The 13,361-nt window shown below is 44.8% G+C and overlaps 1 protein-coding gene and 1 non-coding gene across 2 annotated transcripts in view; both read right to left on the bottom strand.

Annotated features, from left to right (window-relative positions):
• LOC137312324 (zinc finger protein 271-like) overlaps window positions 1–13,361 on the bottom strand; it is a 175,951-nt gene that overhangs the window by 138,078 nt on the left and 24,512 nt on the right. The window lies entirely within an intron of this gene.
• On the bottom strand, window positions 8,764–8,845 carry trnas-cga (transfer RNA serine (anticodon CGA)). The gene has a single exon. It is a non-coding gene; the product is annotated as a tRNA-Ser (tRNA).

The following is a 13,361-nucleotide window of genomic DNA, read 5'->3' as shown; positions in this document are numbered from 1 at the left end:
TGCATTTGGGGCCGGCAAATAAGGCAAGGGAGCACACAATAAATGGGAGGATACTGAAAGGTGTAGAAGAAGTGAGGGACCTTGGAATGCATGTCCACAGATCCCTGAAGGTAGCAGGACAGTTAGATAAGGTGGTTATCAAGGCATATGGAATACTTTCCTTTATTAGACACGGCATAGAATACAAGAGCAGGGAGGTTATGCTGGAACTGTATAAAACAATGGTTAGGCCCACAACTTGAGTACTGTGTACAGTTCTGTTCACCACATTACAGGAAGGGTGTAATTGCACTCGAGAGGGTACAGGGGAGATTTACGAGGATGTTGCCAGGACTGGATAATTTTAGCTATGAGGAAAGATTGGATAGGCTGGGATTGTTCTCTTTGAAACAGAAGAAGCTGAGGAGTGATTTAATTGAGGTGTACAAAATTATGTGTGGCTGAGATAGGCTGGATAGGAAGGACCGATTTCCCTCAGCAGAGAGGTCAATAAACAAGGGGCAGGGCATAGATTTAAAGTGCTTGGTAGAAGGATTATTGAGGAGTTGAGGAAAACATTTTTCACCCAGAGGCTGGTAGGTGTCTGGAACTCACTGCCTGAAAGGGTGGTAGAGGCAGAAACCCTCAACTCATTTAAAAGGTACCTGGATATACACCTGAAGAGCCGTGACCGACAAGGCTATGGACCAAGTGCTGGAAAGTGGGATTAGGCTGGGTGGTTCATTTTCGGCTGGCACGGACACAATGGACTGAATGGCCTCCTTCTGTGCCTAAATTTTCTCTGATTCTATGATTCTAATTAACACTAAGCAGGGTAGTTCAGGGAACTACTGAACACTACTGAAGAAAAGTAACTGCTGGGAACCAAGCAATGTGTCCTTGTAAACCACAGATTAGGGAAGTTCCAGCTTCAGTGACAGAGATGGATCACAACAGGGTATAAAAGTGAGGGGATACTGAAGTAAGGGGCAGTTGGGACTGGAGACACCGGAGATCAAGCTCAGGGCGTCCGTGGTTCCATCCAGAGGGCTGATCTCGTCTACACGGGGGATTTGCATGTTTACTCTGGTATGGGAGAGGAAAGAGAATTTGCTCATATATTTCTTCATGAGGTATTAAAGTTGCTGACTCTCAGACTTGTTAATTAATAAGACAATGCATTATTTAGAACCTTCCATCCCTAAGTCTCTCTGCTGCTCTACTTTTAAACTTTCACCATTTAGTTTACATTTCATCTCATTTTTCTTCCTCTCAAAATGCATCACGTCACATTTCTCTGCATTAAATTTCACCTGGTCCATTTACGAACCTGTGGAGGTCACAATGAAGTCACTGACTCCTCTTCACAGTTCCCCACGCTGCCAATTTTGGCGTCATCTGGAGATTTTCACCTTGTGTCCCACATACCCAAGCTCAGATCATTCTCTATATTGAGGTTAGCAATGGTCCCAACACTGACCCTGGGGGACACCACTGTTTACATCCCTCCAGTCTGGAGAACATCCATTAACCACTACTCTCTGTTTTCTGCCCTTTACACAACTTCCGATACACACTGCCTCATTCCTTTTAATGCGGTAAGTACTAATTTTATCAACAAGCCTCCTGTCCGGCATCTTACCAAACACCCTTTCACAATCAATGTTGACTGCATTCCCTTTATCAGTGGACTTGAGTTATCTCAAATGATCCATGTTGGCTGTTCTTAATTAATGTGTTTTTCTAACAAATGTTGAAATGTTTGCTCCACCTCATCTAGTTTGATCTGTTTCAAGACGCAACAGAAAGGTCGAGTTGTCTCCTGGAGTTTAAGATCAATTAGGTTTTAAAAATTATGTTTCAGACAATGAGGGACATCTGGGTTGAAACCCGCCCATTCTATGCCACAACTCCCGCCCCTCACACACTCCGATTCGTTGGAGGACCAACTCACCCTGTCACCCCTCCAGTCAATTTGCGCTCCTCCTATTGGTCCGGAACTCTCCTTAATCACCAGGGCGGGATTAGTGGTGAGACTGACATCCTGAGGTGCAGTTCGAAAATAAACCTGAATTGAACCCGTCGGTTGCAACATTTAAAAAAACGAATTGAATAAAAGTTACCAAAAAATATTTTCTGGAGTTCACCAAAGTGGTGGAGCGTCTGCGCTGTGTGTTTGTGCCGGTTTCAATGACACAAAGAGCTGGGGTTTCAGTTTATTTTATTTTCCTTGGTCCAAACGCGCTCTCCCTGCTTCCAATGTCTTTGCTTCTCGTCCAGATATTACGATCATCAATGGCGGCTGCATCACCCAGCATGCATCGCGGTACAGATTGTGCCCTATCTGAATCAGTGGAGCCCAGCGCGCAGGCGCAGTAGTGACTTATTATCAGTCAGTGTGTCCTGAGCATGCGCGGCCAGTCGAGGCTGCGGGAGGAGCGCGTTCGGTGCAGGTCAGAGGATCGGAGCAAGAGGCTCAATAAACCCCGGGGCCCGGGTCCGGGCTCAGGCCCAGGCTCAGGCTTTACAAACCCCGAGTGCGGCCCCAGACCCGAATATAAAACAGTGAACATTATCCCCCCCTCACTACCCGCCGGGAAATGAAGGGGAAATGGGGATCGGTCAGGGAGCGTCTGTAAATGAAGGAGAAATGGTGATCGGTCAGGGAGCGTCTGTAAATGAAGGAGAAATGGGGATCGGTCAGGGAGCGTCTGTAAATGAAGGGGAAATGGGGATCGGTCAGGGAGCGTCTGTAAATGAAGAAGAAATGGGGATCGGTCAGGGAGCGTCTGTAAATGAAGAAGAAATGGAGATCGGTCAGGGAGCGACTGTAAATGAAGGAGAAATTGTGATCGGTCAGGGAGCATCTGTAAATGAAGGAGAAACGTTGATCGGTCAGGGAGCGTCTGTAAATGAAGGAGAAATGGGGATCGGTCAGGGAGCGTCTGTCAATGAAGGAGAAATGGTGATCTCGATATCTTCAGTCATCCAGGGAGCTCTCGCTTTGGATGCTGTTCGTTTCCTCCTCGTGGGAATCTGTCTACTCTGTACCCAAACCCACTCCTCCTTGAAGGCCTCCCACTGTTCAATTACTGTTCTGCCTGACAATTTTTGATTCCAATTCACACGGACAAGATCCCTTTTTAACTCACTGGAATTAGCCCTCCTCCAGTTAAGAATTTTCACATTTGACTGTCCCCTGTCCTTTTCCATAACTGTTCTAAACCTAATGAGATTATGATCATTGCTGCCCCACTGAAACATGCTCCACCTGCCCCAATTCATTCTCCACACCGAGCCCACTGCTGCTCTCACACTCACTCACTCTCTCACACTCTCTCACACTCTCTCACACTCACTCACTCTCTCACACTCACTCACTCTCTCACACTCACTCACTCTCTCATCCTTTCACTCATGGTTTCGGGCCACTGAAAGATGATGCGATGGGTTTGGATTTCAGCACAGGGAGGAGGGAGAGTGTGTGGGACGGGGATTTACAGCTTTGAGGAATGAGAGAGGAAATAATGTTCCATAGAAAGTAGAGCTATCTGATCTGAATTTCTATCCTGTAATTACAGTGATAACTTTTATAAACTCCTTTTACAGGGGAGGATGTGCAGAGGGAAACTCAAACCAAAGATCACGTCAAGATCTGACAGAGTCACTCGATTCATCAGGATCTGAATATCATCGGCCTTTGAATGTTGAAGGAGAAATGTTTGTCTGTTCTATCCGTGGGAGAAGATTTCAAACATCAGTGTGAGTGGAAAAGCACCGAGACACACACACCCGAGTGAGAGTGTTCCAGTGCACTGACTGTGGAAAGAGCTTTAACCAGTTACACAGCCTGAAAAAACATCGCACCGTTCACAGCGGGGAGAAACCATACACGTGTTCTGTGTGTGGACGAGGTTTCAACTGATCGTCCAACCTGGAGAGACACAAGGACACCCGGACCATGCAGAAACCGTGGAAATGTGGGAACTGTGGGAAGGGATTCAATTACCCTTCAGAGCTGGAAACTCATCGACACAGTCACACTGGGGAGAGGCCGTTCACCTGCTCCGTGTGTGGGAAGGGATTCGCTCAGTCATCCACCCTGCTGACACACCAGCGAGTTCACTCTGATGAGAGACCTTTTAAATGTTCTGACTGTGAGATGAGGTTTAAAAGCAAAATTAATCTGCTGATACACCAACGCACTCACACTGGGGAGAGGCCATTGACCTGCTCCGTGTGTGGGAAGGGATTCACTATTTCATCCAGCCTCCAGACACACCAGCGAGTTCACACTGGGGAGAGGCCTTTTAAATGTTCTGACTGTGAGAAAAGGTTTAAATGCAAAAGGAATCTGCTGACACACCAATGTACCCACACTGGGGAGAGGCCGTTCTCCTGCTCCGTGTGTGGGAAGGGATTCACTCAGTCATCCACCCTGCTGACACACCAGCGAGTTCACACTGGGGAGAGCCCGTTCACCTGCTCCGTGTGTGGGAAGGGATTCACTCAGTCGTCCGTCCTCCTGACACACCAGCGAGTTCACACAGGGGAGAGGCCGTTCACCTGCTCCGTGTGTGGGAACGGATACACTCGGTCATCCAGCCTCCAGACACACCAGCGAGTTCACTCTGATGAGAGATCTTTAAATGTTCTGACTGTGAGAAGAGGTATAAAAGCAAATTTAATCTGCTGACACACCAACGCACTCACACTGGGGAGAGGACGTTCACCTGCTCAGTGTGTGGGAAGGGATTCGCTTGGTCATCCTCCCTGCTGAAACACCACCGAGTTCACACTGAGAGACCTTTAAATGTTCTGACTGTGGGAAGAGATTTAAAATCAGAAACGAACTGCTGAGACATCGACGCACTCACACTGGGGAGAGACTTTTCACCTGCTCTGTGTGTGGGAAGAGATTCACTCGATCATCCCACCTTCTGAAACATTAACTTGTTCACACTATTGAGTGACCTTTTAATGCAGTGACTGTGAGAAGAGCTTTAAAAGCAGAAATGAACTGCTGTCACATCATCGCATGCCCATTGGTTGAGAGACTGTTCACCTGCTCCGTGTGTGGGAAGGGATTCACTCAGTCATCACACGTGCTGAGACACCAGCGAGTTCACGAAATGAGCAGGTCCAACGAGCCGGTCTGTAACACAGGCCAATGACTCAGTGCAGCTCGTTACCCAGTCACTGGGCTCCGTTATAGCCTCTCCTGTCAGTAACACACAAAGAGAAATTGTAAATCTGAAACAGAAAGAGATAATGTATAACACTTCATATCAACCACCAGTTTTTCCCTCTTTCCGGCTTTTAAAACAATCTCACAGTTTGTCAAACCCGAAACAGCCTCTGGGATTTGCTGATTGAGAATTTCCGTGGAAATTGGGACCGTCACGAAGTATCGGAACAAATGTCCCCGCTGAGGTTTCGGGGTTGTTACTGGTTTATTTATATCAGTGAGTGACCAATTTTAAACTAGGTGAGGGTCTAAACCTAAGGTAAGAGCCTGGGATAGACAAGAGATTCTTCAATGTATCAAGTTAAATTACACTGATTCCACCAACACTGGACATCACATCCCTCAAACATTGTTACCTGTAACTGTATAAAACTGGTGAGGGTGGAAATGGGAAATAACTGAAGAAAACTTCATTGTATCAAAGTTAATTCTGATCATTATTATTATACAAACATTCTACAGCCGGTCCCTTAAAAAGGACCCAATATCAAACCAGTCCCCGGTCCTTGGGCCTGTGCCTATGTTGTGATTTGCACCCGCTTCTGACTGACTTGGTATCAGACGCACTCCCGTCAACAGTAAACGGATGGAGCCGGATCCATAAGAGAAAAGTGAGGACCGAGCTCCGCGGTTCTCCCAGAGTGCGGGAGGCGGAGTAACAGCAGCAGACAGGGAGATCTCTCTAAACCAGCCGCTGCCGCCGGAGAGAAGCGAGTCCCGTTCCGAGCCGTGTCTGTCAGGCGCCCGCTGACCCTCTCTTCACTGAAGGGGACCGATTCAGCACCAACTCACACACCCACCATTGGATCATTGAATCACCTTCAACACCTGAATTACATCACCACTTAATCCTCTATACACGAGGAAATACAAACCCTGTCCACGCAACTTGCCCTCATAATGTAACCATTTTAGCCCCGGTATCATTCTGGTCTTTCTGCGCTGCACCTCCTGCAAGGCCAATATATCCTTCCTGAGGTCTGGTGCCCAGGACTGAATGCCGTACTCTAAATGTGGCCTTAGCAGAGTTTATAGAATTCTAACATAACTTCCACCCTTTTGAATTCCAGTTCCCTTGAGAGAAAGGCCGACATTCCATTAGCCATTTTAATTATTTTTTGCACCTGTCTGCCAACTCTTCCTGATTTCCCAAAGTATCTCTGCTCACCCACAGTTCCTGGCTTCTCACCATTTTGAAAATACTCTGATTTATCTTGCTTAGGGCCAAAGTGGACCACTCGGCGATCATATTAACTGAGCTTTACTCTGGCCCAGTGTCACCGCGCTGAAATCGAGTATTTCTCCGGCACGTTTCTCTTCACTTCACAGTTGCTGTTTTAAGAGTGAAGACCGGCTCGTAGGATTTTCACTCCTGCAAGTTTCAACTATTGATTTTGTAAATGTAAACTGACAGTGGACAGCTGTTATATTGGTCACTGCAGCCTCAAGGTTCAGCTCAGTGAATTACTGATTTAGCGGATGATTTTTCCATCTGTCTCAGTGGCGCAATCAGTTGGCGTGAAAGTTTGATGGATCGAGTCCTTATTTTATTTTTCTTCAGGATTCATCGCCTCAAAGTTCCAGGGTTTCAATGTGTGTTTTGTCTGCAAGAAAATGTACCATGATCATTGCCGGCTGAGCAGGGCTGATATTTCACCATTTACCCTCCAGTCGGAAATCAGGCACATGAATCATATAAAGGAATGGAACATTGGCTTCACGGAAATCACAATTCATCTTGAGACAAGCCCCCGAAAGGCCCGAAGGGAGGTCACACTCGCAGTAGGAGAGCTGGTTCGCTGTGACATAGAGATTACTGTAGTGAGTGAGACCAGACTGTTTCTATTTTCAGAGAATAAATGTCACACCCTTTATTTTGGAAAAGCAAAACGGTGGGGATTTTTATCATAGCCCGATGCCTTTCGTGTCGTATCAGATGTTCCTCGTTGCGTTACTTTCATCTTCATCGGAGAACCGGTTCGAGCGTTCCTGTGATAAACGGCGACAATTGCCTGTTAATGTTAAATTTAACAACGGCTGCACTGAGCTTTTAATCCCACTCTTAAGATGCAGTCTGTAAAATGATGAAATTTCATCACATGCAAAGCACAAAAATCTTATTAAAGTTTTGACTGTCTCTCGGTAACCACGTCAGCATCTCCTTCAGTCTGAAACAGAACGTTATTGGTTGATTAATGGTGATTAAAACAGTCATTCAACTACGAACAGGGTTTAATTAGCTTCATGTAATTATTTATTAAGTTCATAACTCTTGTTAAAGTTAATTCTCTGACTGGGAATGGAACCACGCGGTGATGGGAGCACTGAATTTTAACCAGCAGTCCATCGGGGAGCTCCCAGGATTGAGCACGAGATAAAGTGGAACTGATGACATTTATTTTTCTTTCACTCTTCAGTGATTCATTCAGCTCTGTGTTTATTCTCAGGCCTCTTATCCCTCCCTTCTTTTCAGCTTCTGACTGCGGATATTCCTCTGGTCAAATATGAATAATATAGAATATCTCACAGCCCTGCTATATTTGCTCCTTCTCTGTACAGTTCTGTACAAAATCAAACTGTACGCAGATACCGACAGTGTCTCTCCCTCACTCCCCACAGGAGCAGCAGGAGATGACACTTTAAACTGCCAGTTGCTTCAAACGATGCCCGATAGACCTGCGTTGCCTTGGAGTTTTCCCAGGAGCTGCATTGATTCGGTGTGTGAATTTTGGAAATGGAAACATGTCCATCAGCAGCTTGTGGGAGTATTTTACCTCACTTTCCATTCCATGTCCATGCCTACTTGCACTTGGTGCTGTCATTGCCTGAACATCACCTTCTGTCCCGATAGTAGTTCGAACAGAAAATGCCATTTTGTGCGAGCAGCTTGTCTGACACGAAAATGACCTGAATTACAAAGGGGCAAGTGGGAAAGGCCGCGTTGGTCTGCTTGTTCACAGAATTTTCAGCGTTTCCTTGTGGTCCAGTGTTTAGGATTCGGAGCTTTCATCACCACGGCAACGGTTCGATTGGTGTCTGTCTCAACATCCGCATATTATCCACTCTACCATAAGTGGACTGGACTCAAATTGCTGATTTTTCACTGTGAGGGTGAAGAGACATAAATGTGTGGACATTAGTTACGAATTCATCAGCTGGGTTGCACCTTTGCTTCTCCCCCCGTCTCAGTCTTTCCATCTTTCCCCTTCACTGCCGGTGTTCCAGGTTCGATCATCCGTGGCCGTTCAACGAAGCCTGAGAAGTCCATCAGGGAAAAACACAGAGAGTCAGAGACAGAGACAAGGTGGGATCGAAGTATAGGAAGAAATAGGATCAATGTCAAGTTCTGCGAACGGGCAGAATTAAAGATGGAGCTTGGGAGAGATTCCTTCACGTGTCTTGCAATTTTGCAAGAGACCATTGGGCTCCGAATTAAAAGCATGAGCCGCGCTGGAGAGTCTCTCTGAGAGAGGGAATGCGGTTCGTCAACTCCAGTTCATCGTTATTTGAGCAGTAAACATAACCTTAAGAAGTCGCGCTGCGAGGAGGATTCGAACGTACGCAGGAAAACCCCAGTGGATTTCGAGTCCAACGCCTTAACCACTCGGCCATCGCAGCTACAAACGTCTGTTATGCACGGCTGTAAATCAGAATGTGTAGGTTTATCACAAGCGATCTGTGATACAATGTTCTCTCCGACAGGTGAAAGGCCCTGATCCCTGGTCTGTGCTGACTCTCTGATAGTTTACTGGGTAAAGGCCCTGATCCCTGGTCTGTGCTGATTCCCTGATAGTTTACTGGGTAAAGGCCCTGATCCCTGGTCTGTGCTGATTCTCTGATAGTTTACTGGGTAAAGGCCCTGATCCCTGGTCTGTGCTGATTCTCTGATAGTTTACTGGGTAAAGGCCCTGATCCCTGGTCTGTGCTGATTCTCTGATAGTTTACTGGGTAAAGGCCCTGATCCCTGGTCTGTGCTGATTCTCTGATAGTTTACTGGGTAAAGGCCCTGATCCCTGGTCTGTGCTGATTCTCTGATGGTTTACTGGGTAAAGGCCCTGATCCCTGGTCTGTGCTGATTCCCTGATAGTTTACTGGGTAAAGGCCCTGATCCCTGGTCTGTGCTGATTCCCTGATGGTTTACTGGGTAAAGGCCCTGATCCCTGGTCTGTGCTGATTCCCTGATGGTTTACTGGGTAAAGGCCCTGATCCCTGGTCTGTGCTGATTCCCTGATGGTTTACTGGGTAAAGGCCCTGATCCCTGGTGTGTGCTTATTCCCTGATAGTTTAGTGGGATTCATTCTGTATCTGTCAGTCTCTGGTACTGTGTGTGAGTGTGGGATTCATTCTTTATCTTTATGTAATTTGTATATCTGTTTACATTATGGCGTTCAAAACTGTATCTTTAATACCTTAATGTACAAATAATTTTCCCAGTGTTTAATTGGTAATGATACATTTTAAAATGTAATGCTATTGGTTATAATCAGAGAATGTGTGCACTTTTTGAACGACTATTAAATCTGTATTGATGGGAACACAATTTGAATTAATGTATCTTCCAAACTGATATGGTGATATTTTTGAATTGTATATGATGTGTGGGTCAGTCTGCATGAATGGAATATTGTATATTTCAGTCTGAATCTGTATCAGTTTTTTGGACTTGTATATAATGTGTAGCTCAGTCTGCACTACTAGAGGTGACTGTGACATTTATTTTGTATCTCTCTGGTACAGTGTGTGAGTGTGGGATTCATTCTGTATCTCTCAGTCTCTGGTACTGTGTGTGAGTGTGGGATTCATTCTGTATCTGTCAGTCTCTGGTACTGTGTGTGAGTGTGGGATTCATTCTGTATCTGTCAGTCTCTGGTACTGTGTGTGAGTGTGGGATTCATTCTGTATCTGTCAGTCTCTGGTACTGTGTGTGAGTGTGGGATTCATTCTGTATCTCACGGTCTCTGGTACTGTGTGTGAGTGTGGGATTCATTCTGTATCTCACGGTCTCTGGTACTGTGTGTGAGTGTGGGATTCATTTTGTTCCTGTCAGTCTCTGGTGCTGTATGTGAGTGAGACATTTACTCCATATCTCTCAATCTCTGCTTCTGTTTGTGAGTGATATAAATTAATTATCTGTCAGTCTGTGCTACAGTGTGTGAGTGTGGGATTGATTCTGTATCTGTCAGTCTCTGGTACTGTGTGTGAGTGTGGGATTCATTCTGTATCTGTCAGTCTCTGGTACTGTGTGTGAGTGTGGGATTCATTCTGTATCTGTCAGTCTCTGGTACTGTGTGTGAGTGTGGGATTCATTCTGTATCTCACGGTCTCTGGTACTGTGTGTGAGTGTGGGATTCATTCTGTATCTCACGGTCTCTGGTACTGTGTGTGAGTGTGGGATTCATTTTGTTCCTGTCAGTCTCTGGTGCTGTATGTGAGTGAGACATTTACGCCATATCTCTCAATCTCTGCTGCTGTATGTGAGTGATATAAATTCATTATCTGTCAGTCTGTGCTACAGTGTGTAAGTGTGGGATTGATTCTGTATCTGTCAGTCTCTGGTACTGTATGCGAGTGTGAGATTCATTCTTTATCTTTATGTAATTTGTATATCCGTTTACAGTATGGCGTTCAAAACTGTATCTTTAATACCTTAATGTACAAATAATTTTCCCAGTGTTTAATTGGTAGATAATGATACATTTTAAAATGGAATGCCATTGGTTATAATCAGAGAATGTGTGCACTTTTTGAACGACTATTAAATCTGTATTGATGGGGACACAATTTGAATTAATGTATCTTCCAAACTGATATGGTGATATTTTTGAATTGTATATGATGTGTGGGTCAGTCTGCATGAATGGAATATTGTATATTTCAGTCTGAATCTGTATCAGTTTTTTGGACTTGTGTATAATGTGTAGCTCAGTCTGCACTACGAGAGGCATCAGTGACATTCATTTTGTATCTCTCTGGTACAGTGTGTGAGTGTGGGATTCATTCTGTATCTGTCAGTCCCTGTTACAGTGTGTGAGTGTGGGATTCATTCTGTATCTGTCAGTCCCTGTTACAGTGTGTGAGTGTGGGATTCATTCTGTATCTGTCAGTCTCTAGTACTGTGTGTGAGTGTGGGATTCATTCTGTATCTGTCAGTCTCTGGTACTGTGTGTGAGTGTGGGATTCATTCTGTATCTGTCAGTCTCTGGTACTGTGTGTGAGTGTGGGATTCATTCTGTATCTCTCAGTCTCTAGTACTGTGTGTGAGTGTGGGATTCATTCTGTATCTGTCAGTCTCTGGTACTGTGTGTGAGTGTGGGATTCATTCTGTATCTGTCAGTCTCTGGTACTGTGTGTGAGTGTGGGATTCATTCTGTATCTGTCATTTGTGTTATTATACATGAGTGTGGGATTCACTCTGTATCTGACAGTCTCTAGTACTGTATGTAAGTTTGGGATTCACTCTGCATCTGCGAGTGTTGGATTCATTCTGTATCTGTGTCTCTGGTACTGTATCTGAGTGTGAGATTCAATCTGTATTTGTATGTAATTATTCTCTCAGATTACATGATGGCATTCAATATTGTAACTTTTATATTTTAATGTTTAATAGTTTTTCTCATTATTTAATTGGTAAATATGGATACACTTTAGGATTGGATGTTGTAGATTTTAATCAGATAATTTGTGTGCTTTTTGGACTGCTATTAAATCTGTATCCCTGAGTACTATTGTGGATGATAATGTATCTTTCAAACTGATATGGTGAAATTTTTTAATTGGTATGTAATGTGTAGCTCAGTCTGTAGAAATGGAATTAATACTGTAACTTTCAGCCGAATATTGTATGAGATTTTTGGACTGGTATATAATGTGTATCTCAGTCTGCACTAATAGAATTGATACTCTATCTTTAAATTTCATTCTACGAGTGCATTCTGAACTGGAATCCAATTTGCTTCTCAGATTTACTGTCTTTCAGTATTTCTCAATCGATACTGTACGTGAGGTTTGGATTTGTATGCAATTTGTAGCAAATGGTTCACTTTTCGAATGGATATTTCATGTATTAAAGTCATGTGTGTGAGAGTTCTGGGATAGTATTCAATTGGAATCTCAGGTACATTATTGGGATTCATTCTGTCCCTTTCAATCGGGTACCATGTGTGATTTCTCTCTGGTATTTAATTCGTAGCTATGTTGCCCTATTGTGAGATTGACACAGTGCCTTTCAATCTGAGAGTGTGATTTTGGACTGGGATTTTTGTATCTACCTGTCAGCGGGACAGAGTTCGGGGCAAATGGAACAGAATCTGCCTCACCCGCTCTGTTTGAATGTTGGATTGAAAGTGTGTCTCTGGAACTTGGGATCAGTGTGGGACTGACGACTTCTGCTGTCTGAGACTGTGGAACTGATGACCTGTCTGTGTCTCTGTGCTCTGTGGGTGATAATGTACCTCCTGTGTGTGAGAAGGAGCTGGCTGCACTCCTCCTTGTGCCTCGGGTGGAGGAAACATCACATTCATTCTGGATCATTCAAGGATTCGCCTGTGGAAAGAAAATTATCTCTTGTAACTCAAGAAATGGTTTAATATCTCTGCTAATGATCATTTTGAATATCCACAAATGAAAACCAGTGATACAAACAGTGTCAGTGTCTGACTCCACTGCAGCACTCAGCTTCTGCACACCAGGTGTGTTGGGCTGTTTTACAACAATTTAGTGACATCCAGACACAACCCAACCCCTGCACTGATCCATGAATGGGACTACCCGATGGGGCAGGGACCTTTGTCCAGGTCAGGTTTCTAATCCCCTCTCCCATGGGACTAACCGTTCAACCGAAACTAAACAGCCGCTGTTTAAATTGTGTCCTTCACACTTCTCACCTGCTGCCTGCAATAGATGCTCTTTGTATAACTCCCCACATCCTTACTGTCCGGCTCTGTTTCCACTCTTCACTGTCCAATAACAATAAACAGGGTGAGACTGGAACTAAACCAGGACCATTCACTCCTGGTTTGGGGAGTGAAAGCAGCAATGGTTTTAATAGCAGGTTCTTCCCATTCTCTCTCCCTTCCCCTGGACACACCCTGTCCACACACAGCCCGAGAATGACCTCTCCCTTCCCCCCCTCTCA

The sequence above is a fragment of the Heptranchias perlo genome, unplaced genomic scaffold, assembly GCF_035084215.1.
Source record: "Heptranchias perlo isolate sHepPer1 unplaced genomic scaffold, sHepPer1.hap1 HAP1_SCAFFOLD_420, whole genome shotgun sequence".
NCBI classification, from domain to species: Eukaryota; Metazoa; Chordata; class Chondrichthyes; order Hexanchiformes; family Hexanchidae; genus Heptranchias; species Heptranchias perlo.
Note: the sequence above shows the minus strand (reverse complement) of the source record. Positions and strands in the feature narration are given on the sequence as shown.